The sequence below is a fragment of the Meleagris gallopavo genome, chromosome 1 (genome assembly GCF_000146605.3).
Source record: "Meleagris gallopavo isolate NT-WF06-2002-E0010 breed Aviagen turkey brand Nicholas breeding stock chromosome 1, Turkey_5.1, whole genome shotgun sequence".
NCBI lineage: Eukaryota > Metazoa > Chordata > Aves > Galliformes > Phasianidae > Meleagris > Meleagris gallopavo.
Genome location: NC_015011.2, coordinates 39693323 through 39721021, shown reverse-complemented (window position 1 = coordinate 39721021; position 27699 = coordinate 39693323).

The following is a 27699-nucleotide window of genomic DNA, read 5'->3' as shown; positions in this document are numbered from 1 at the left end:
AACTTACAGAAAATGCACTGTGTCCTAAAAATTTGGCCTCTGGAAAATCTTCTGGGGTAGGAAAGAAGACAGTGCCAGAGTTCAGATCTCTTCTCAGAGGAAGAACTAGCAACTACCTCATTTTTAAAGTGAGAAATCGACCTACTGATCTCAGCTGCCTATGTAAGAAGTGCTTTCTTTTCAAATATGCATGTAGTGTGCCTAACGGGTTGGAATCACAAGTGGGACATATATTATTATGAATAGAGCTCAGACAATGTGGGGGTAAAACCCATCACCTGTCTTACTGTCACCTGAAGTGTATATGAAAAAAACCTATATCTTTCTGGGCGGATCTCACAAAGAAACAAACCCTATTTCTTTAATCCATCCAAAACATAGAGTATCAGGTTTCTTTATTCATGGAAACATAGAATATTCCGAGTTGGAAAGGTACTCATAAGGATCATCAAGTCCAGATTTTGATTCCATACAGAACTATTCAAAAATCAGACCACGTGTATGAGAGTGTTGTTCAAATGCTCCCTGAACTTGGGGCCATGCCCACTGCCCTCTGGTGAAGACCATTCTGGCAATACCCAACCTGACCCACCCCTGACACAGCTCCATGCCTTTCCCTTGGGTCTGTCACTGTCTTGTTACGATTTTTTGTTAAGAATTTGTTAACAATAGGCTTAGAGATGACTGTTGTAAAGCTAAAGAGTCATTCAAACTTGGCAGACAGAACAAATGGCAATTCCCCCAAGCTTCTCTTACGACTTCGAAAATCATGTTTACTTATCTATCTATTTATTTAAAAACAAATGCTGGCAACCCAATGTTTATAATGATTAAAAAATAATGATAATGTATCAGACAACAATTGCACTGGATTCTTAAAGTTTGATGAGGAAGTATCATGCCTATTTCAACTGCATACCTTTGTGAGGATACTGGTTTAAAAAAATCAATGAGTAGAAACTTAACAGCAAAGTTTTGCTACCACTAAGCAAGGTATACTGCATTGGCAGCACTGGCACAGCATCGAAATAGCTTTCCAAGAACACTTCAGCAGTTGATCGCTCGTGAACAGGTCATATTTTCCCAGGTATTACATATTCATTGCATTCCCAAATTCATTTACCTATCCATCCCCAATGACTGCCTAACAGACATAGCCTTATTTGGCAATCTTCGATGTCATCTAACTCATCTTGATGGTCCATTGTTAGTCCTTGGACGTCGTTTATTTCCCCCAACAGTCCTTTTGTCCCGAAGATTGCTGTGGAATGCAAGGACAATAGAGAAATCTCTGCACACACAGATAAGGAAGACAAAGGTGAACATCTTGCTGCAGTCTGTCACATTTTAGGCATTCCGTTGTTGTTTCTTTTGCTTTGTTAAAGCAGACCAGCCTTACATCATGTCTCCCCATCTACAGTACTACATCACAATTATCATCCGCAATATCTGAAGACGACTGAGCTGTTGCAAGCAAGCATTAACAGAATATTTTCTGTAATTACTTCTTCAAATCAATACAAATCAGACTAAGAAATATTATTGTTGAGCTACTGGCAGTGTAGTCTGTTTGATTTCTCTTTCTAAATGAATAAATACAATTATCTTTTTTTTTTAAATATATTTTTCTTCTTTACTTTTATCAAACCTTTGTAATATAGAAAAAAGAAGATGCAACACAACCCATAGTAGCTTATGTAAAGTAAGACAGGCTCGTGGGCAACGAGTTCAGGCTTGTCTCAAGTAAAAGAGAATATTAAACTCACTTTATGGAAACTCTGTAAATGAATAAATTTGTGCAATTTTTTAAAGGCGAGGACTGAGCTATGAAAAATGCATAAAAGCCATACAATTATTCATATAATACTAGGAGTGTTGAAGAAGAATTTCTAAGATTGATATAAGAAAATTGTCTACCTCTTGCAAATGTAGACTTGGACTAGGAAATCCCCTATCCCTCATGTTTCAAATTGCTAAAAATGTCTTCACTTCCTGATTAAGTTTGGAAAAAGAGACAAATACACTGACAATCTAAATGTTACCTTCCATAACTTTGTACTTCTATTATGATCTGGAGTTTTTAAAGAGGTATTTTTGTATATACTTTATAATCTACAAAACACATGATATATAACAGCTTATATGTAACATGTAAAATACATTTATGTGTTACATGAAGTTTGTAACAAAATATCGCCCACAGTGTTGGAAAAAGAATATTTAGCTAAAATGAAGAAAGATGGCTGTTTTTTGCCCATGATTGCAAAGAATCTTTCTTTGGGTGGTGGTGGTGGTGTTTAGTTTTTTGTTTGTTTGTTTGTTTGTTTGTTTGTAATACATTTGCTGAGATCTTCGTGCATATGGATCTGGTTGTATCTGGGAGCTGAAACTTATGATCTCTTGAGTTCCCTTCCAACCTCTGCAATTCTGTGATTCTGTGTATCTCAAAGCGCCTAGAAACAGTCTTCTAGTTTGATTTAACACTCCTTTGTATCCATTCATTTCATCTAATGTAAAGTTTACTTGGATATTTATGAAAATGTGTTAGAAGAATAAATTAAAGAAATAAAATACTTTCTTATATGAACATTCAGAAATTTTATGGATAAACCACAAAGAACAGACTAATTAATTCCACAGTTCTGTTTTGCAACATGTAATGAAAATAACTTTCTGAAGAACTAGTTTGCATGACAATACCAAGAATACTCTTCAAACCAATAGCTATCTGCTTAGACTACCTCTCCCTTCTGTGCCTCACAAAAATATGGGTTTTTTTTATTTATTTAAATAGTGGCAAGCTGTGGATTTGATATATACTTTCTGGAATTTACACACACCTCATTTTGCATAGCTAATGCATTCTCTTCTCAAGCTAAACTACTCCCTTAACAACAGTCAATGAGCAATTTTTTCTTCAACCTGTGTTTGGGTCACTGTGAATGTCACACTATTAATCAGGATGAAAAGTGCTCAATAAATGTTTGGCTAATACACAGAAATAAAATGTCACCAGCAGGATGCATGAGGCATTCTTCCAGAATTCTGCATCTGAATTCTAATCTATCCAGTCATTCAACTTGATTGCAGTTAACATCCTCTTTGATGATTTCGATCTTTTCAGTTGCTTTAAAAACTATAATCTGCTCCAAATTATATACCCTGGCCAAGGGGTGTTTGAATTTAAATTTCAAGGAGATAATTAGATAATTCATGACATAACTTGTACTCTCCTTGATGGAAATTCAATGACTATCATTCTGAAACATTTGTTAGAGATACAATATAAGCGACATACATACACAACAGAAAGAATTTCAGTCATTCTTCATTCCTAAGTTTATTGCTTTTCTTTTCCAAAAGATAAAGAAATACAGATTAGAACTTAATATTTTCAATCACTCTGTTCCATTTCTGTAAACAGTCTGAAACAGTCGTAAAACCCTAGCTGTAACTATGGAAAAATACTACTTTTTTTCTCCCCTTTTACTTACATCCTTGCTTGCTTTGCAGTTAAATGTAGAAGCCAGTCATGTTGCATATATTTTGTAGTGCTCCTAATTTATTTTATTGTTACTTAGAGAATTCATACCATTCTTCAGTCAACTCACATGCGTACAGCAGTCCTGATCTTTACTCTCTGACTAATTTGAAATGTCTGCTAGCCAGAGTAGAGGAATTTCCATACAAGAGATATCTTTTTGGGAATCTAATACTAGGACTTCAAGGGACACGAAATAGAAGGGACATAAGAAAAATGTCTATATAGATTTCAGAAGCTGTAGTTTCATGTTCAGTTCTGGGTAGTCATCATGATTCTATTAAAGAAGACTGCTATTTTGAAAAGGATAGAGGAAATTCTAATGAATGTTGGGAGGGAAAAAAAAAGCCTTTGTCAAGCCTATGCGTTACTGATTATACTTTGATTCACACAATATGTATGTATAGAGAATAGACACTGGTAGATAGCATTGATATCTATAACTTAAGTACCCTGTTTGCTTTATTCTTACTCTCCTAATTAAGCCTCTTTAGAGGGCCATTTGTTTCATTTTAAGATAAACATCTGTAATGAGTGCTACAAGGGGAAAAAGAATGCTAGACTACATGACACTTCTGAAGACAATTTACTACATGGACTAAACAAAGGAAAGTTTGTGTCATGAAAATCTTTGCACAAAGACTCACATAGGCAAAACTGAGACGACAACGATTGCCACACCAATGGGTTGGCAATCATGTCTGAGGGAAACATGGCAATAGCTCAGATCAGCCTCAGCATCATGTTCTGGCTGATGGGCTGATCTCCAACATGTAATGGTCCCACCTTCTGGACACCTCTCCTACACTGCATTCTACTGGATGTTGAAAATCAGTGTAAAAACAATTCCCTCCAGTCTCTCTTATGAGGTGGAAGGTAACTGTAGTCACAGTCTACCAGTAAAATCAGTCCATAATGATGTCATGTCATAACTTTTCAAGAGCTTCATATGTTTTTCTCTTGTTGGCTTTCAATCTTATATCATGACACGTAACAGTTTTGTCATATCTGCCATGGCACAACATGTTCAACTTTATATTCTTGATCAAGCAAAGGCAGTGGCATTTTCCCTGAAAGCAGATGAGATGACGTACCATAAGGGGATCTTTCTACTGACTGTTAAGAAAATATCAGATATCTGACTCAGGGTGGGATTTCATGAAGTAGATGCCTAGAACTAAAAGAGATGACTCTACTCCCAGCCCTTTGATTAGCCTTTTGAGGATCATGGAATTGTAAAATCATTGGAAGGGACTCCTAAAGAATGTCTAGTCCAAACCTCCTGCCATTTGCAATGACATCTGTCTTCAGAGCAGGTAGCTCAAAGCTCCATCTAACATGAATTTTTGCACTTACAGTGATGAGACATCAACAGCTTCTCTGGGCAATGTGTTTTAATGTCTCACTACTCTCATTGTGAACAATTCCTCCTTCCACTTTAATATTGATATGTTGGTATAGAAGAAATATACTTAGTAGGAATGCATGTAAGGAACACAGAGTTTGGATCTTTTAATCTCTTCTGAAAAGGCTAAGGTTATTTTTAAATTGCAATAAGGCAGTCAGAACAAGTCATGCTGTGCTCAGTAGTGTCCCTATTGTTTTAATTGGTTGTGCAGAAATTGAGATGCCAGATCCTGGTTTTCGCTGAAAGAGAGTTAATTTTCTTCATAGTGGCTGGCATGAAGCCATCTTCTGGATTTAGGAGAAATGTTGATAACACACTGATGTCTTAGTTGTTACTGAGAAGTGCCTATACTGCTTTCACTAAGTCAAGGACTTTTCAGCTTCTTATCTGCTTTGCTAGTGAGGAGCTGGGGATGCACAAGTGGTGAGGTAACAGAACGAGGAAAGCTGTCTCAAACTGGCCAAAATGATGTCCCATATCATATGGTGTAATTCTGAACAATAAAGCAAGGATGGAGCTGGCCAGAGCTGTGGACACTGCCCAGGGTCTGGCTGGGCATTTGTCAGTGAGTAGTGAGTAATTACATTGTACATTATTTGTTCTGTTTATTATTATTATTATATTTTTTTCCTATCCTTTGCAGTTCTATAAAACTGTGGATAGTTTTACCTTTCTTCAATTCTCTCCCCCATCCCACTGCTGGAGAGTGAGTGAACGGCTATGTTCCTTAGCTATCTGCCAGGTAAATCTACAACTACTCACATTTTCATAAGCAACAATCCTAAAGGATGATGGGAAATTTTCTGCCAGATACATTAATCCCAGTAAATAGAACTATGTTTTGGTTACTGCCATTTTAACAGAATGTTTATCTTATTATATTGGTATAATGATTGCTTTAATCACGGAAAACCAGTTCAATTTATAGTTTCTCTCTTATCTCCTACATAAGAGCTAAAGTAGTAGAGCTTTAAAAAGTTAATGCTTTAACTAGTTCAACTGGCAAATAGAGATCAGTTTTCTTTTCCTGACCTCTTTCTTTTACACTGTCAGTGTCACAAATAATGCCAGCTGCTACCTAAATTAAGTGGAAACATCACAGTATATTTTAATTAAAACTCTTTTCCAATGCGTCTTGTACACGGTGAAAGAGCTGCTTGTGAAACTTCCACAACAGAGCTTTGAAAGCTTAGAGACACAAAAATGAGTTAACAAGAACCATATAATCAACACTGCTCCTTCAGGAAGAAATTATATGTAGGAACAGTTAAAAAACAAATCAAAGCTGCTAGGAAAAGAGCACTTTTGAGGACATTAAGCCTTTTTCCTAATGTGTTAAGAGCGGGACATCTGACAGTCATTCTTGCCATGCCAAATCTTCATCTGCAGGTATGAGTGGTCTGCATAACAACTTTTGAATCTTCAAGAAAGTTGTGAAGAGATGAAGTAAGCGTTTTCAAGCTTGTATTACTATGGTTTTGCCTAAGAGTGTCATCCTTGGGGAAAAAAAAGGTCACTGAATATGATCTGATATATTTATTCAAAAAATCTGTTGCATTATTACTCTTTCAACTGAAATAAAGTTTTCCCAGGCTCAGATAAGAATTGTGTGAACTCTGGGGAAAACGAATACCTGCCACATGCTGAACTTTAATGTCTTTGAGTAGTCTCATATCATCTGTATTTCTTAGTCATGTATTTTATTGACTTGTTTGTATTTAATCAGATTTCTAAGAGCCATCAGCTTTTTCCTGCTGATTTTTTTTTTCTTGGCATATTTTTCTATCTTCCCTTTTGAATCTCCATCTCACTTTCACTGTTTCTGTCTCCTTTTTCTTCTGTTTCTTTCAGTGTCTTTTGTTGAATGTCCTTTGTTGGAGATGAGAATAAAAGGAATAGAAGAAAAAAACTTTTCTCCATACAAATACTATCTGCATCTTCTTAATCCCTAGGAAGAATAGATGAGTATAATGGTTAGAATAACATGAGAAAGCCCAGCTAATATCAGCTTCTCTCTTTCCACATCAGTATCACTACCTTCCAGTTCACTTTACCTGAAAAAGCAAAATAGTTGGTTTTGTTTATTTCCTTACAAAGAGTGTATAATTCACTCATCCCAGGAAAAAATAAAAATAAATTGCAAAATCACATGTGACAGGCACAGAAGAGGGATGCTAAGGTTTGAGATGAGGTATTTCTAAATCTGAGGTGTGAGAATTGAGAAAAGGATATGCGTTAATCTACCGATCAAGAATAGTACCTGGAAGAAGATTGCCTGCTTTCAGTTTAGAGTCTAACAATCTCTGTAGAGTATTAAAAACCAAGAAAATATTTGCAGCTGGAGTCAGAACTAGAGTTAGTTTGGGCTACTGCTCAGTTAAAAGATGAACACTATTGAGCCAAACCATCCATTGCTATATGTTTGTACTAATTAGTTCAGTGTTTACTGTCTAAAATTAAAATCTCCTGTAATTATGACTCCATTAATAGTTCTGGACATTGTTCTCTTCATGGTCCTCAGCAACCTATTCGAGGTGGTCCCACATGAAAAGAGGTTGGCCCAGATTATATATCCAGCAATCTCTTCCAGCCTCAACCATTATGTAATCCTGTGATTCTGATTCTCTGTGGGTATTATCAAGGCCTACCATTCAGTGGTATTGAAAAAAGTAATACAAAACTAAGACTTCTGTCATTTGATGCATAAGGCATTCTTTGCTTTCAGTCAGAGATTTCTTTAAATTATCACCATAGGATCAAACGTTATGGGTTAAAACCTAAAGCACCGCTGGATTAAATAGATTTTCATTACACCTGCCTATCTCTTATTCACCAGATTAATCCAGTATGAACTGGGAAAAAAATAATAATAAAAAAAAAGAGTGATAGACAAATAGATAACCTTATGTAACTGCTGCTCACTCCAGATGTTTGAAGTACATTGAAGGCAGGAAACCAAAGGGTGATAAAGTCCCATTGGCAATAACTATATAAAAAAAAAAATGAAAGAAATTGGTCACCAAATTGCGTAATTGATTCAGCCGCTGACATTTTATATCCACAATGCAATTCAGAAATCAGAAGGTAGATAAAACATTAGCCCCTTACAATGGAAACTCACACAAGAACAAATGCTGAACACAGTGCAGAAGACTGAATCCAAAATGGAACTCCTACATGGAGGGACCAGTTTGCCAGCTAGGACCTGACTCATTCTGCATTTAGGGTTAGTGACTGCTTCTTCTCAGTTTGTGGAGTATCCCAGGTTTATCCAGACCATAACTTTGATCATGTGAGTATGTACTCAGTACATGCTCTAGAACAGAAATCCTGGAACAGAAATCACTATCCACTTGTCATAATCATTTTGTTCAACAATAAAAATTTAGAATATATATCAGAGGGTAGTATAATTCTCAACTTGTGCCGACCGTACTATAATTGCCCCCATGACCTCTGCATAAAAATATGATGAAATAAATTGATTTAATTAGTAATAATAAGTAATAAATGGTTCATCCTGTTAACTACAGGAAACTTCTAGTTTCACAGCAGGTGAATCAATTAAATTTCTCAAACTACAGATTCCATGACATTATTTTATGAACCTTGTGTGAAATGGGGAAATGCAAAGCCCAGTCTTATTGCAGAGATTAAAATTCCCTGTAATTCCAGGAGGGTGCAGCATTCACCATTAAAAATTTAAGACACTGTTTCAAAGTGCAAACGGACCAATGGCAGACTAAAACTACTCACTCCAGTGCTGCTTAGGTACTGGGCAGCAAATTATTCACTATCTTTTGTCCTTCTGAATATGTGACAGCAACAAGATGGTGGCCTTCAGAATGTGAATGTCAATCAGCAGCAGGATGGCAAGCTGAGAGTGGCTGCAAAGCAGGTAAGTAGTGGTCATTCGGACTAGGCACAGCCCCATAGTGTTTAAGCCAGGTGGGCAGAGCCAGGTGATGACAGTCCTAATTACAGTCTCACAAGGCAAAAGGGCAAAAGCAAAGTGACAAATCAGATCCAGGAATGAATGCAGTAAGCCCAAATCATTCAGAAACAGGCCTAGAAACATGTACACCTACACATAGCTCAGGTTTGGATGGAGGACCCAGGCAAAGACCATCAGAATCAATATGGTTTATTATTGCTCCCACAATCTGATCTTGATTTAGGACTGTAAATCTTGACAGATAATGAGTTCATTCTTGAAGTTAACAAATTCATTCTTCTCAGCTTTTTTTTATGTGGAGATGGTCAATCGTGCTTGGTGACTTCTATGCACAACTTTCTTTATTTACATCCTTTGGAATTTCCCTAACACAGGAGTGTTCATTAGCAGTGAGTTTTGCATGGATAGATGCAGGCTGAGGTACACATTTCTACCTGAGTCTGTTGAGGTTTAACCTGGCACTCCATCCCAGTGGAAACCAGGACAGACCCTTACCAAAGCCCCTATTCTCCTTGGCTGCCTGAGCTATTCAGTACCTTGTGCCATGTACAGTACCTCAGGCCCTGTAGGACTTCAAACAAATAAGGCTTTACTGGATCTAATCTTTTATCCCGGAAGAGGTCTGAAAACATATCTGTATTACTGCATAGCTGTATGACAGAGAAGCCTGCCTTGCCTACATGGGATTCGGTTTAATAATCCCCTGATATAACAGGCTACATTGGACAGAGAGATCCATTTTCAAGTTTCTCATTTGCCTAATAGAGAACTAGCAGCATAAATCGGAATCTCCCACAATCAGCAGGCTATGAGGGTTTATACTGTGCATGTTTTCCAGAACAAATAATTGGATGAAAATGGAAGTGGATTCAAAAAATAATTAAGATAAAATTATTTATCTGGACAAAATAGTTGATAAATATTATGTTAAGCTTACTATGAATATTTAACTAATTACGAATAGGCAAGAATGAGAATTTCTAAAGAAAAGAGAAGATTGTTGTTATCAGTCAAAGCCTTTAAAAATTGAAAAATTATTTGTTTCACTTAATATGTTTCTTTTATTGTATACATTTACTATGCAAAACACTGTAAGGAAAATAACACCCAACCAATTAATGGTATAAATGACACAAAAACTGAACAATACTGCATTGTAAAGCTAGTCTTGCAGGAGCTAGAAAATATACATGATTTAAAATTGTTTAAATAAATATGGCAATGTAGCATTTTATATACTTGCAAAACTTCAGTGTGTCACTGTCAAATGTAAATTGCAGGCCAGTGCATGTCCTGTTGCAGTAGGTTTGATTTGTTCTTCAGGACTTCCCTATTCAACACATTGTCTTGATTTGATAGAAACGTCATCTCACTTCATTTCCTGTATCCAGACCCAGGAAATTTATTGAATTCAGGTTCTCAAAAGCAGCATTCATTTTGTTTAGATCTAGCTAGAGTTATTGCGTGAGAAGTGAACAAGTGCTAGCAGACTGTTTCTGAAATTTCTGGATCTTATTATAAATTTACCTGCAACAGTGTGTGAGTAGCAGAAATTTTTGTGCTCAGAGAATGTTTTATCAGTAAAATTAAATCAAATTATAGTGCTGATTTTTAAAATTCATTGTATATACATGTATGTACTTATATCTATGTACATATGTTTGAGCATATATATACACAGCACAGAGCTGAACTCTGCAAAATGCTGAGTATTATGTGTGTGATCCAACAAACCACCTAAATGCATGTCTAATTTTTCTGAGACTTCAAAGATACTGCTTTGTTTATGTACAATCTTAACTGATTTAGTGGATTAGAGCCAGAGCATTCACCACACTGGAGGATCAATTCTTAATCATAGAATTTCAGAATGTATTTAATAGACTTTTAAATGGATTTGGGACCAAATGAAAAACTCAGATCTGAATACCTATGGCTTTGTGAAAGCTTGATAGGATTTACATATTGAAACAAAATCACAGTTATAAGAGTAAAAACACAGTTATAAGAGTAAAAAAGGTGACATTACCTAATTCATAGGTTCAAAAGGAACGTGATGTTGATTTTATGTTGAAGGTTTTCAGGTATTGTGGCAGTGAAGAGCACAGCATTCCTAGAAAAGGTAATGTATTGAGGACATGCTCTTGCAATGTGCCATGACAGTACTCTTAAGAGCTGAATACTATTGCAACTCCCCTCCTGTTCCAGGACTCACTATCTGTTGAAACTGTATTATCAGATTTAGTCATTTAATGGACTACTTGTAAAACAACAAACCTTGTTCTCCATTGCTACTGCCTTCTCATCATGTCTGTGGTGGTCTTAGCAAATGAAATTCAGCCTGAAAGTTCAGCCATAGGTTAAAAAGTGGTCATTTCCAAAATAGGCAGAAGCATTTCTTTTACTTATTTGGGAAACCAATTATCTGAGCCTGGCTTGTGGTTTTTAAGAGCTGGGAAGCAGCTGAGGTATTCAACACAGCATATTTTTAACATGTGAGCTTGCAGTAATGCTGCAAATACAAGGAATTAAGGATAAATGGGCAGGTAGCTTAAGCCCTCTTAGTTTTTGTTGTGGATCAGTGGCTGACCATAACCATCAGGAACTGCATGAATTCCTCTTAAGCTATAGGGATGGGGAAAAAAAAAATTGCAAAAAAAAATTGTCACATAAAATCAAAACAAAACATACAAATACAGTGGTCATATTTCTCTTTCTCTTTCTAAGAAAAAAATGTAAAAAATAGGACAGACATCTTCCTAAAATTCTTTGTTTCTTTTGGAAAATAAAAAATTTTCAAATACAGTTCTTAGGAGAATAACAGGTTAATGAGAGCAGCTAGCTGCTATAAATCAGAGAGATTTTGCAATATGTCTATATAACATCTAGAGTGAATATTTCATTTGGCATTGCTGTAATAGTAAAAAACAGAAGGTCATAGCAGTTTCACAGAACAGAAGGCATTTTAAGAACATAGCTACTGATTTTGCATTACTATTCAGTGAGTATTAAAGATTGTTCGGATAAATTATCATTTTTATTAGTTTGCAATATACAAAAAAAATGATGCATTCGAATTTCTAACATCTGGAAATACTGATATTGCATTAATTGGATTTAATTCATAGCAACTTCAGAACTGTCACTAACTCATAATGTTTCCAAATGCTTCTTATGTTATTTATATAGAGCAAGGAGACAGCAATTGAGCTGTTTTGTTTTGTTTTGTTTATTTTTAATTAGCCATTGAGATAGACACCCAAGCTTATGGCGTGAGAGAAAAAAAGTAAGTTTGGACATCGGTTAAGAATGATAAAAGGATGGGGCAGAAAAAGAGAAATCAAGGAAGAGTGAGTATATTACAATCTTCATTGTTCAGATGGAGAATGTAGGAGAATGCTTATCATCACCCACAAAGTCAATGACAGAACAAAAATTGAGCTCAAAAGTGGATTCGACTGTAAGACTGCTATGGCAATCATAAGAGCATGCACTCTGCCTCTGACTTATGCATTGTCCTTCTAAGTAGTATTTACTCAGGTCAAGTTGAAACGAGGTAGATTTTTTTAAGTAGGTTATAGCAGAACTCACCAGAGAAGGTCACAAACTTTTCTGCATAACATTAACAATGACAGCAGGAAAAAAGGTACAGAATAATGGAACTCACCATTATTGCAAGAAAATGCTGTAGGTTACTCCAGGCAGGTTACCCCAGGGCCAGCTATGTGTATGGTTCTCAGAAATGTAAAGGGAAGGCTATTCTGATGTCAACCATGCCTGTCACTAAACAAATTCATGCATAACAAGTAGTTGCTCTACAATTTCTTGATATTTTCCTTGATGGTTTTGGAAAAATTAAATAGTGTTCCTGGTTTATCAAGAGCAGAATACTATGTACTTCTTTTATCAGATATTTTAATGAAATCAAAGTCAAGTACTATGAGCTTCCATGTCATAATTCATGATGTAAAATAGGCATTAAATATTTCCTATCGTCCTGTTTCATTTTAAAATTTTTACTATGAAAGATGTTTGTGGTCCATCAATTTCATTTCAGAATTAAGATTGGGTGTGTGCAGACATAAATATGTAATTGTGATGATGTATTTCTTGAAAGCTTTAAGTGCCTTGTTTAAGTGTTTGTACAATACTGTCCCTATTACCTATTCACTAGAAGTATTCTAGCATAGGTTCATTAAATATGTATTTTATGAAAGGATGTTTTTTTACTGTAATCTTAAGCAACAATGTGAAAAGAATTCCTGTATATAAATTTGTGTACGCAGAAATTTGTCATGATAAAAAAGAGCAATCTTCATAATGAATAAAGGTCTAACAGAAAAAAAAGTCAATATTGTTCATTAGGAATCTCGTGATAACTGATGATTCTCTAAGCACTTCAGGTACCAGACTTCTGAGTTCATAGTGTGTGTGTACAAGGAATGGACTAACAGGATTTTATTTGGGTGAAACTAACCTGGAAGATTCTAGGAGTGTACATAATACTGTCAAATATTATAGACAGCTCTAAAGACAACCTAATAAAGAGGCACTAGAACAGAAGACAACAATTCTGTTAAATTAGTCAGACAGCACAATGGAGCTTGCACTTTTTACTGATGACTATTGCTATGGAATAACAGACAGTGCATAACTGGGCATATAGTGTCCTGGTCAAAATTGTTCAACTGAGAAGCACTTTTGACTGTATTGAAATAAATTCTTTGCAGATGGATTAAGGTGGATTGGAACATTGGGCAAGAACATGAAATTCAACAAAGAAGAAAACTAAGTGCTGCATCTGGAATGGTATGCTAGGCATAGGCACAGGCAGGGAGTTGAACTGCTGAGAGCAGCTCAGTAGAAAGGGATCTGGGGGTGTTGGTGACAGCAGGTCAGCATAAGGCAACAGTGTGTCATGGCAACTAAGAGGGCAAACTGTGTTTTGGGGAGCAGTAAGCACAGCATAGCCGGCTGGTTAAAAGAGGAGATTTCTCTCACCATGTTTAGCATTGGTGAAGCCTCAGTGCAGCCCCGGGCTCACAATATAAAAAAGATGTTAAGATACTGGAAAGCATCCAGAGAAGCACAACAAAGTTCTTAAAAGGATTTGATGGTGTGTCCTGTTTGGCACTCTTTTTATCTAGTTTGGAGAAAAGAAGGCTAAGAGGTGATCTCAATTGTCGAGGAGAGAAAATTGTGAGGGAAGTATCAATCAATCTCATCTCCCTGTTAACCTATGATAGAACATAAGGGAATAGCCCAAAGATGCATTGGGAGGGTTCAGACTGGATAACAGGAAAAACTTCTTTACCGTAATATTGACTGAATGCTGGTACAGACTTCCTCATTAGGTGTTTAATTCTCCATGCCTGTCCATGTTCAAGAGGCAGTTGGTTAATTTCCTTAATAATCAGCTTTAACTTCCGGTTATCCCTGAAGTTGTCAGGCAGTTCTAGATGATCTGGACAGTTCCTTTCAAGTGAACTATTCTATTCTATTCTATTCTATTCTATTCTATTCTATTCTATTCTATTCTATTCTATTCCACTTGGAGGCAGTTAGCCTTCAGATTGTCTTCTTTTAATCTAAAATCTCACCTTCTACTATTCAGAGGAAGGACAAATAGTTCTCACTGCGTTATGTTAATCCTGAAGTAAGCACACACTCAAATATAAAAAATGCTTGTCTAGCTTAATAAATCTGTCCTTTTCTTCAGGGATTTACAATATCCTTCATAAAAATGATTGGAAAAGCTGATATTCATTAAAAAATAATTTAAATACATGGTTAATGCAAACTAGTGTCCTTCTGATCAAGTAAATCCACAGCAAAGCAATGTCAGTTTTCTCAAAAAATCAACAATGAATGACTGATAAGTGGGTTATCTGTTACTCTCCTAGTAACTGGTACAAGCAATATCATTAATCTTTTATGTTAACTACTCTATCATTTGGGCGTCTCTTATACTGAAAAATCATTCACATACATATGTATTACTATTATTGCTATTCACATAAACTAACAGCAACAGAAAGATCAGTGTGCTTCTTTCAGAAAATATGTCTACTTTAATCTGCCTTCTGTTGTTTGCATCACTCTCTCAAAACATGTATTCAGAGTTCACTCACACTCTTGTGCTGTCAGTGAGCCATCAGGCTAAACTTATTCTGCATGGTTACAGAAGCCTAATCACGTCATATTTTCTGCCTGCATTCAAGACAGACAGTAGAGAGGGATTTACTATACTGTTTCTAATCAGAAAGAATGAGATTTTCATCACTGAATGTTTCAGTGAGATACTTACTGATCTGAAATTTTAGATGACACTGAGTCATAGATGTGTACGAATGAACACAAAATTGGAATAAAAGTGTTTTTGTTTATAAGATGCTTTATCCTGGACATAAGAAATGTCATATGGCTAATTAATATAAGTTATTGGCAAAGAGGAAAATCAGAATGAAAAATAGCTGATGCCAGAGAAACACAATAAACATTTAGAAATGCCTGTGGTGAAAAATTTCCAGATGCCAAAGTTGTTTCCATTTCAAGGTAATAAGAAACATAAACAGACAAACTAAAGAATAGCAAATCATACAAAAAAATCCAACAAGAATTGAAATCTCTTATATTTTTCATTTTGAAATGAAAATGATTACAAATGAAAAACAAAGGTCCACCTATATAATGACATGTCAATTAAAAAAAAAAATAAGTAAAGGCAATTGTCATTAAAACATTACAAGAGAAACTTCCAAAAATTTCAATAGGCTTCAAAGATATTTTTTTTCTTAAACTACACCATTTTTCAGTTAAGAAAGGTATTTCAATATCAGTTTATCAGACTTATCTCCATTTCAGTGATGAAGAGAATGGGTAAGAAAAACAAATGTTGATTCAACAGAGAAAGCTTTTGAACATTAAATCCAAATAAAAGGATTGATGTCTTATGAGCATACTAGCCCCATGTTAGTCCCATGATTTTCCTAAGAGTTCTCTCTAGCTCTTTTCTCATTATTCAGTGTTCCACATTCAGCAGGCAATTGGGAAGGATATTTTCATTCAGGCATTATGTCAAACTATCTAAATCAAGCTCCTGTGAATCTTTGTGCATTTCTTGGAGGTGGGACGACCTAGGTTCTTCCTCCCTGAAAGTCAGAGGGCTTTCGTTTGACATTTAATGGGAAAATAAGGAGCAAGAGCTCATTGTTTTGATCTGAACATTGTGTGATCAGTGAGTGTTAGTTTCAAAAGAGGTTTTAGATGAGTCTTTGAGTATATAAACATGTCTCTGAATTCAGGAAAGTCTCATGAGGAAGAATTGTCAGTGCTCACACACACAAATGCGCACACACATACACAAATAAGAGGTTCAATGAACAACTTCTGACACCTAACTTAAATCTAAAAATTTAGATTAAAGTACCTGAAACACCAAAGTAGGTTAGAGACATCTGGCTATTTCTGCTACGAATATATACGGACAATTTGGTTTGTGAGTTTGAAGGTTTACTTGAATCTCACCTTAATTGAAGTACCTGGTACCATATAAGAGCTATGAGAAAAATCCAGCTCCCTTTTCCTGTTTCTTCATCTCCATATTACCTAACTCAAAAAAAAAAACAAAAAAAACCACAACGATTGAAATGTGGTGACTATGAGAAAGACCTGGCAAAGTATTCCATGGAAGGCTTTATAAAGAAAAAATTGATCAGTTTTCTTAAATGCTTATGATAAAAAAATAAATGATAATAATGATAAAAATAAATGATAAAAATGTGATAAATGCAGCCTAAAATTCATAATTAATTATATTCTCACTAGAAAGAAAACCTGTGAAGGCCTTTCTTACTTTTTTTGTTGCTGGTTGTTGGTGTTGTTTGCTGAACTAGACAGAAGTCTGAACAAAGAAATAATTTCAGTGCTTGCCAGGAGCTTAACAAGATTTGCAGGTGTGTTTGGTTGCCAGTGAGGAGGCCAGAAGAACTCCATGCAGGAAGAGCAGGTGGTTTATTGGCTGAATCATATAATGTGAAATCACATCATAGCCTATATCTCAGGTTCTTGTTTTCATATAGAGAATAAAGGTGAATATAGAGAATTCATACAGTAAGTTAGAATGTATAGCAAGCAAATGGTTGGATTTACAGATAAAGCTCTATAAAGTTTTCTGTCAGTACAACCTTTTCTGGTACTTCAGTCCAGTTACTCACAGAACGCCAGACAGCAAGAATATGAATATTAATACCTACTTACTGATGAAGAAATAATAAATATAACATCTTCTATAAATACAACCAAAGTCATTACAGAATGACAGAATCATAGCGCTTGGAAGGGAACTCTGGAGATCATTCATTCCAACCCCTTGCTGAAACAGGTTTCCTACAGTGGGCTACAAAGGAAAGGTATGTTTTGAGTATCTCTGGAGAAGGAGATTCCACAACCACTCTGGACAGCTTGGTCCAATGCTCTGACACCCTCAACGTAAAAAAGTTTTTTTCTCATGTTGAGATGGAACTTTCTGTGTTACAGTTTATGCCCATTGCCCCTTGTTCTGCTCTGGGCATGACTGAAGAGAGCCTGGCCCTCTTGACACCTTTAGATATTTATAAATACCAGTAAGTGCCTTTCTGTCTTGTCTTCTCAAGGCTGAACAGTCTCAGGTCTCAGTCTTTCCTTATAAGGGAGATGCTCCAGGCCTCCAGTCATCTTTGTGTCCCCCTGCTGGACTCTCTCCAATAGTTCTCTGTCTTAAGCTGGGAAGCTCAGATTTGGTCACTCCAGATGTGGCCTCATTATTTATTCTTCCTGCACTAAAATAATTATTTGAGGTTATTTGTTTGGCACAATGTGCAGGAACCCCTATTCACCTCTAACTCAGAAGTTTCAGAGCTTCCATACTATGTGAAGATCTCTGATCTATTTCTGAAGATCCATACTGTGAACACCCTCAAAATCTCACATATTTTAAGACTCTTTGTAGTATTCACCTATGTGTGTTGAGTATATTTTTAAGTAAGGTATATTCTCTCTCACAGTCTTCATTTCTTTTCATCCTGTTTCTACTGGCATCTTGAAGTGCAGCATTTCTCCTTGCATACCTCAAAAAAGCTTCTTTCTTTTCATTACCTCTGAGCTTTGGCTATACATTTAATTGATACTCTTCTTAGCAGTCTCCCAAATTCTGCTGCTGCTATTGCCTTCCTGCACTCATGTCCCATTCCTACCTCCCTCTTCTTTACCCTGGACTTTTCTCCCCATATACTTGAGAAAGCATTTCCAACAGACCTCCCAATGCTCTTGTTGCTCTATGCAACAAGCCAGCCTCATTTATCTCAGCTAATCACAGACAATTGACAATACAAACCATAGAGGAAGTAGCTAGGGAACAAACATGAAAAAGATACCACTCAAAAAGATCCCATCCATTTTTGATTTTGTGTTACACACTGTCTACTAAATTAAACCTGTCATTGATGTTTTCAATATTAATTCCCTCCACATCTCCTTTCTATTTTGAGCAACTCTGTTCTCTAAAACAAATTTTGTGTTCTGGAAACACTACTGTCACAAGGGATTGTTCTTTGGTTTTAAATTATTTACCTAGCTTGATACAAAGGAAAGTAAGGCTAAGGGGATCTGGTACAGGTATTAGGGTTTGTAATTGTTTTAGCAGCATAATTAGATCTTTACAGTTATTAAACAATTATGGTTGTCATCAGTTTTAAATAATTTGCTTTAAACCATAGTGGTTGATTGCTAATTGTGTTATTTGATATAAATTTAATTGGCTAAGATGGTTGAATTAAAGAATCTTTGCATCTTATAATGCAGATTTCTCTGGCAGATTTTTGTTCCTTTGGGAACAAGGCAGAAATAACCGGAGCAGTGACAAATATAACACATTGAATTTAATCTTAATTTTTTTTTATCTGAGTAATCAGAGCATGAAATGCAATGATTAATAATGAATCAATAACACCAGGATAAAGAGTAGTAGTATTATTTCCAGAATATTCTGTATAATGGTTTAGCATTCTCTTCACAGGGGACAACTAAAAAAGATAAATACCAGGAAGCAGGATGTCAAGAAAGATACAATAAGAATTCATTTCTTAATCTTAAATTCAGAAAGAGCACAAAAATTTCACCTATATGTAGTAGGTGGACTTTGGACTACAACAGAAGCCTACCTAGGGCCCCTCCTCAACAGGACTGGAGAATATAGGATGAAAGAGCCCATAGATCAAGAAAGATAAAGACAGAGAAATCACTTATCAATTACTGTCACAAGCAAACAGATTCAACTTGGGGAAAATTAATTTAATATATTACACAGAATCACAGAATCACAGAATGGCCAGGGTTGGAAGGGACCTCAAGGATCATGAATCTCCAACCCCCTGCCACAAGCAGGGCCACCAACCTCTCTATTTAATACGAGACCAGGCTGCCCAGGGCCCTATCCAATCTGGCCTTGAATATCTCCAGGGACCTCCAAGTGCATCCACAACCTCTCTGGGCAGTCTGTTCCAGTACCTCACCACTCTCATAGTAAAGAACTTCCCCCGACATCCAACCTAAATCTTCTCTCCCTCAACTTAAAACCATTTCCCCTTGTCCTGCTGTTATCTACGCTTTCAAAGAGTTGATTCCCCTCCTGTTTGTACGCTTCTTCTATACATAAGTTGCTTCTTATATATATTGTCTCGTATGTTTTGTCATTTCTATGCATTTTTACATTATAGTTTACAAAGTCCGAAGCACAAAATAACTTGTCTCAATACCTGCTGAATATTTATGTTTTTATGAATCTCAAAAAGTAAAATAAAACCCCTCCAATTCAATCAATCGAACTTGCTTTTAATAATAAAAACAGTAGAAAGATGGAGACGAGTGGACAGTGAGATGGATTAATAACTGGTTGCTGACTGGCAGAAATCAGAGGGTTGTGATTTAAAAGTTCTACTGCATGAGAAGCAAGGAAAAATTAAGCTCATAATTTTTTTCAAAATTTTAAATTGCTAGATAGCTTAATGTCCCACTGATGATGCAGTGAGACTAACGATATTTTTGTTGTTTGTGAGCAATCATTGAAGTTATCAGCAGAAATGGCTGCTTCCCAATGCTTAAACAAACTTGCTTCATTTGAAACAATAAAATATGTCTTCAAGATGTTACTGTATGGTGTCTCTGATTTGTGCTTGTCTAAGTAATTTCATATGCGTGTTAAAATCAATATATCTGTCTAACAATTTTCATGTTTCAAGACATGCATTATTATAGTCATTTGTATTTGTAGTTATTGAAAGAACACATTCCTTGGCTGACTTTCTTCAAGATGGTATGTAGTAGAGACCTAACAATTTAATACTGGTAGCATATAAAGGAGTATGGCTAAGTCTGTATTTCAGTTGGTCTGGTAAGTTTAAGAATTAAGCTAAATACTCTGTCTTTAATAATAGAGATCATTATGTAATTTTTTCATTGCTAGCATCAATTTCTACTTCTTAATCAAATTTAAAGTCTGGCCCAATTATACTAAAGATGCATTCAGGAAGCCAGTAAAGTTGAAGTGCAAAGTCTATTATGTTTCTCAGGTTTTTTTTTTCTTCTGCACTAAAATACTCACAAATATTGTTGGTTATGAGGTTCTATGGGCAAAAAATATACATGCAAGAAAGTTGCAAAACAGTAATTATTAGGACTATTAGCTTTCATTAGTAAAAAATAAAATGCACAGTAAGACAAATTTTCTATTGTTAACAATAAATGTCACCTTTTTATTATTATTATTATTTTTTGTTAGGACACAGCTGGTCTGATCTATAGAATGCTGCCTTAAATATAAAAAAAGCAGACTTCATATTAAACGGTGTATGACCAAACAAGCTGTGTTCATTTGACTTCCCAGACAGCTGGAGTTGAATTCAGAGGCAGTTAATTGCCTTGGGGACCTTTCTCTGGCATGTAGCCCTTTGGTGCTCTGGAGGGGTGGAGAGGCTTCACACAGAAAGCTTAAAAGCATCTGGGCTGCTGTTGTGCAGAATACTACTGCTGACAGATTTACCATCTGTCTTTGAGAAAGACAACAGTTTTGGGAACCCAGATACTACCATTCTTCTGTAGAAAGCCCTTTGTCAATCAAACCTCCTCATTAGAGAACAGAACTTAAATTATAGCGTAGTGCACTAAGTAAAAAGAAATATCAAGATATTAGTTTTCTGTTATTTTTGTGTGGCTAGATGAATATTCCTGTAAAGTTAGAAAACAGCATACTATAAATACATTTGAATTATCCATCAGATAAGTTTTCTCTGTGCAAATAGTTTTAGATATATACCAACAGTAACAAAGTCCATGTCCCCACAAAGAAAGAGTTGTGTTGCAATAGTATAGAATAATGTATTCATAATACATATTATGCTATGCTAGATTATTCACATGTATTTTTTGTGAATTCTCCTTGACTTTAAGATGCAATTTCATTTGCATTTGTTTATAGCCAAATGAATGGATTTTATCTGTCTTGGAAAGGAATTTCAATGCTCAATCCACAGGAAAAAAGTATGCATGGTCATCCCTGTACAATTTCACATGTACTTGAAGTTAAGGAAAATTAGAGATGTTTAAAAAAAAAAACCCGCAGTACACAAATATTTTTAGCAGTTGCATCCACAAGTATAAACACATATGGAAGTGCATCTAATTTAACACCTACAGGTCTGACTGACATGAATTCGTCTCAACAGTTCACAAAGCTGTTAAGAATGATGAAAACTGAAATTAAAGATTCTATTAATAATATTCTTTTCATAAGACTGCAAATGAGACTATTTGTTTCCATAAGACTGTATTGCCTTCCTAAAAGATACAAAAGAACAGACTTATGCCCCGTTGTTCATTGTATTGCTTTGGTTGATCAGTAAATGTTTTGAGTAAATGTATTGAGTGCTTTAAAGAGGTATTTACTTTGTAACCCGTTGCGTTTTTTTTTTTTTCATTTGATCATAGTATGTTTATATAATACACATGTGTATTTAAAAACACATATCTGTGTATCTATGTATGTAGTATGCTTATATATTTCTTATCAGAAATATAGCAAGATGCATACAGATATAGAACTTGTAAGAAAATTACAAGTTTTCTTATCCCAAGTACTATACTACACATCTAGAGGGAGTAATGATAAATATATCAGAACTTTTCTTCAAGTTTGAATGTGACTGCAAAATATTAAGAATCAGGTTGTCCCTCTATATTCTTGCAATATAGAAAAGAACACCTTGTCAGATTTAAGAAAGGATGAAGTTTTGTAATGGGGTCTCAAATCTCTGCCTAACATATTGCCATGTTTCCACTATGAAGTAAAAATTACAGACCTGTGGAAACAAAAAGAGAGAGGGGGTGACTACCCTGTAGTCTAGTGATTATGGCTCTCCGAGAAAAATAGAAGTCCTGCGTTCCAGTTGCTTGTCTCTGTATTTTAACACAGAGCACTTCTCCTCTAAGTTTACAGTTAAGGTATAAATATAGAATATATATAGAAAAACTATACTGAATTATCTAGTTCTGAGGAAGGCCCTGATGATAAAATCTCTAATGAAAATTATCCTTATAATTGGCCATGTTTTAAAATAAAAGGAAAAATATCTTATTCTAAGCTTAGTTTCTTACTTCGAGGGAAAGATTCAGGACTACAAATTCAATACTAAAATATATATCTTAATGTAAAGTTTAGAAACACCTAAATTACTCAGATTAAGCACTGTCATCAGTAAATTGAACTAAGTGCTGGCTTATTTTTCCTGATGAGATACTTTCTTTACGGAGCTAAATCATATACTTCCACAGTGTGTAGCAGTCTACACAGCTGATGTATGAATGTCAAAAAGAGGTGTGAGTTAAACCATGTGCTCTCTCTATCATTTCCTATTCTCCAGCCACCCGTATCCCTGGTTCAGCATGCTGACTGCTGCGAATCCTTTTTGTGAATGGATGATTTCCTCCAGGCACATAGGAAGGTTAGTTAGAGTTTTGAGTTCCACTCTGGTGGCCACATGCCAAAACTTCTTTATGGGGATAGCCCTTAATCTCTCTCTGTTTTAGCTTTCCATTACTGAAATGGAAATCACGGTATTTTTATTACACTGTTATTTTATTACGGTATTATTTACTCACATTTCAGAAAGCATAAGTATGTTATTGCTCATCTCCTAGTTTCAAAAGTTATGGATGTTCTATAAATAGATGCATAAAATTTTCTTGCATAATAAATTATAATAGGAATATATTCCTACTTGTTTTTAGGAATCCTACCCATGATATTTTGGTTATGTAGAGGCTAGATGTTCCATTTATCTCAAATGCATTGATTTAGTTAAACTACTGTAAATCTCTGTGTGAACATATGGAGATTAGATGGCTATTGATTTCTACCAAATGTGTTCATGAAAATATTTTGGATTTCCTTACTTAGTAAAATAACAAACAAAGATCCACACAGTTAAATCACTGCTACATTTGTGCAAAAATAAGGTACAATTTGTAAGCATACACAAAATGTTTCTTTTAAAATGAAAATGCTTTCATTTATATCACTTCAGAATATTTATAGGGAATTTATCCATGTATAATTGAGGACATCAAGTGGATAAAATGAAACTAAATATAAACAACAAAGATCATCATTTAGCTTCCAGATGTAAGAAATTTTTTTGGTGTCTACAAGCTAATGAGTAGCAAACAGAAAAAAAGGTCTCTTATAAGGTGAACTCAGGAAATCAAACAGTCAGTGCAAGCTAATAAGTTGTGCCCACTACTCCATTTTGCTCTGTAAAGCAGAATCACATCTGAAGTATTCTGTTAGCTCAACGTGATATGAGCTGTGGTTCTACCATAAGTGTTAAATCTTTCCTCTGGGAACCTCCTCCATATCTCAAGTACAGCTTATAGAAAACCATAGGATTCATAGCAATGTCATGTTTTCTGCATATTTTATGGGCTGCAAGACTTCTATGCAAGTTCTTTTAAAAGGTCATGAATATATTAGTTTAAAAGAGTATTTCCAAAAATCCCTGTGATCCTAAGTGGAGAGCTGCAATTCAGTGAACATCTGGTGAACATCTTCCTGCAAACCTTAATAAAGTTATCTTTTTTCTTACTTTGTATTTATATAATAGAGTTATTTTATTTTATTTTATTTGAATATAATAGTCCTAATCCTTAACGTACATACTGCAGATAAAGTGTATTTCAGGGAATAGGAGAGACACGGGAATTTGGAATGAAAAATTCTTAGTCTTTGATATGTCATTAATGCTAGCTGCCAATGGCCCAAGTCATGATTCCAGAATTCAAACATCATGGAACTTAGTCAAGCCATAAATCTGATTGTCCATGTCCAGAATTTATATTAGATCCAAGAAGAGAGGATAAAACAGATATTCAGTCATCTGTCTTTTAAGGTTTCCTCAAGTAAGAGTGATAATCTAAGTTACTTTTTCATGATTCTGTTGGTTTGTCTATACTAATCATGGACAACCATGATTTTTTTCCTGTCTTTTTATTTTACCAAGATAATGTTTCAGTTCCTTCACAGATCTTTTGCACAGAAGGGATTGACAAGAGAGGAACTCCTTTTCTCAGAGTTTTTACTGCTAGAAACTTCTATCAGAGGAGTTCTTTCACATCCATATAGGAATAGATATTGTAAAAACACTCCCCTGACACCTTGTTGTACTATCTTGATATTTTTAACTTTTTGAGCATAAAGGACAATGAGGGAAGTACAAGAACAATGGTTTACACTGTGATGTTACTTCAGAGATCTAGATCCTACTACAACCAAGATTTTCTGTTTGTATTGTTCTTCATTGAGGCTTACATTGCGGTTCAAGTTCAGTGTAAGCCAAAAAGCAAGAGAGAAAGTACTAAATAAGCTCTGGAACAATTCCTCCTTCCCCAGTTCCAGTATGGGTGCATCTGACCAGAGTCACATAATATGATAAATACAAGTACATGCTTGGGAGCGACCAATAAAGTTTGCTCGAATTAATGCAGGTACACCAATCACTGCAATTCTTCATCCACAAGGAGGTATATGTAGGATTTTGAAAGCAATTTAGTCCACAAAGTACGTATTATCTGTTGCTGTCTAAAGTGAGTAGATGTATGGCTTTGTTTGGGGCAAGCTCAGTAGTTTTTCAACCTCAGCATTCGGAGAAGATTGATACATATTTAATTTAAGTATATTAGGATCACACAAGCTAAACGTTCAGAAATATTAAATACACATATTCAGGGGTGAATGTGAAATAAAGTGGAAATTTTAGAGGTAAAGCTCTAATTCTTGCCTAACAACAGCTCAGCTGGGGTCATAAAAGAATACTGGAAATGATTATGTCATATTAGATTTAGGCAATATATAAACATTAAACATTCTCAGCTGTATATTATAGAATGTTAACAAAGGATACATTTCAAACTAAATGTTTGATTTTACCTGTAATTTTTCTGTAGTCAACCTAAATTTACCAGAAAGAACAAAAAAATAAACAGCTCTATTGAATCAAGTACTTAAAAGAATATTGTGAATCCTACGTTGAAAATCTCTACTGCTTGTTTATAAAATCATATAAAATATAAGGTACAGAAAATAACTAAGAACACACTGTATTATAAGCCCACCATAACTTCGTAGAGAAATATTAACAAATATTGCTATTTCTTCTCTATCTTTTTGAGTAAGGTGTTAAAATTGACGCTCTACTCATCTCAATGTTTCATGAGATCAGTAGGGATCAGAATTTTGCTGTTCTGCATAGTTTTTGAACATTACAATCTACCTACTTCTAGAGTCTGCAATTTGAACAGTTAACAGTTTTTTGTTTGTTTGTTTGTTTGTTTGTTTTGTCCAAGACCACAAACTTTTAGTTTTGTTAGTGTCTTCTGTAACTTTTCCAAGCCATACTGCTGCAAGAGGAATAAATTCTTACTATAGGTAAGAATTAGAATATAGAATTTATTTGGGACATAGTTATTATTTCACACTGAAATTTCCATTGAAGTTCTTAATCTACAGTCATATATTGCAAGTGATTATCTACAACATGATGAGGTGTTGCAGCATGGACATCATAGCCATGTTCAAGGAGGATAAAGAGGAGAATCCAGGGAAATACTGATAGGTCAGTCTCATCCTCATCTGAGTACTCCTTAAATCTTTTTCCAGACAAGTACAAGAAGACTGTTCAAAACGGCCGTTATTGACTTCACGTGAACAAATTTTGCCTCATAAACCTGGTTACCTTGTCTGATGAGATGACTGTCTTCATGATTAAAGAAAGAACACTCCCTGTTGAGCATGTTAATTTTAGCATTATCTGCCATAATTACAGACTAATAAGTGAAATATTGACTAACTTGTGGCCAATTAGATCAATTGGAAAATTGATTTGAGCGTTGGGCTCAAAGGGTTGTGATTAGCACCACTGGCTGGTCATAGGCAGTGTCCTTCAGTGAAAGATTCTGAGCAATATTGTTTAATATTTTTATTGATGTTGAAATTCAGTAGGATCAGAAAATCCACTGACTAACAGTTTGAGGAGAGATCAGTATGTGAAGGATGGATTCATCTGCCCTAGGAATCCCTGCTTGATCAGGGAGGTTGGATGAGATGGCCTCCAGAGGTCCCTTCCAACCTGAACTATTCTGTGATTCATCAGTCTACCCTCAGATCTAAAAGTCCAACCACCTTCTGCACTGTATTAGCAAAAGTGTAGCTAAGAGGTCCAGGAAATGATCTTCCCCTCTGCTTGACATATCTGGAAGACCATGTCCATTGCTGGGCACCCCAGCGAAAGAGGGGCATGAACACACTGGAAGAAGCTTTTTGAGAAACTGTGAAAATGATCAGAGAGATGAGAGACAAGGGAGAAATCTTTCTCCATAGACATGGTAAAGCACTGGAATTGTGCTTGCTAGAGAGATTTTGAAGTCTTTGTCACTGTAACTGTTTAAAACCTCCCTTGTTGTAGCCCTGAAACTGCTTTTACTGCACTTGTTTTGATCAGGAGTGTAGTGTAGTGTTCATGCAGATTCACCCAATCAGCATGATTCTGCATAGCTCACAGGGCACGTGAGCAATGGAGAGAAATTATGAAGGTTCTTAATATAGTATTCAGAGTAAGAAATTCATGGGCCTTCAATCTGCTAATTTTTATATACTTCTCTACCTTATTAAGGTTTTCAAACAGCCAGAACTTATTCCTGAAATGTGTAAGATAGCACTGAGGGAAATAGGCCTCTTCAGCTGCATATGTAGTCCATAAATAAAGCAATAGTACTTTCATAGTAGCAACAGCTCATCAGAAAGAGAAAAACTGTTAAAATACTTTACTTAGGTTATTAGGAAAGGATATAACTTCTGAGAAACAAAAGCAAAAACTGTTTGGGAAAAGAAAAAAGACAAATAATATATAGATCATGCCTTTTATATTTTGTGCAAGGATTCATGAGAAATTGAATGTCCTTGTGAAAGTTGTTGACATAGCGCCATTGTCAACCTTTTCTGCTCTATTTCATTATTGATCATTTATTCAACTTACCAGAAAGTAAATGAGCTATAGAAGTTCTTGTTAACACAGCAAACTACAAAGACTACAAGTGCTTCTTACTTGAATTACTGTTATCAAGAAATTATGGGGCAATTGAATCAGAACTAATGTGCATAGCTTGTTTGTTGCAAGTTCTTTTTCCATTTTGGGGAAATTGCACAAAGTTAAA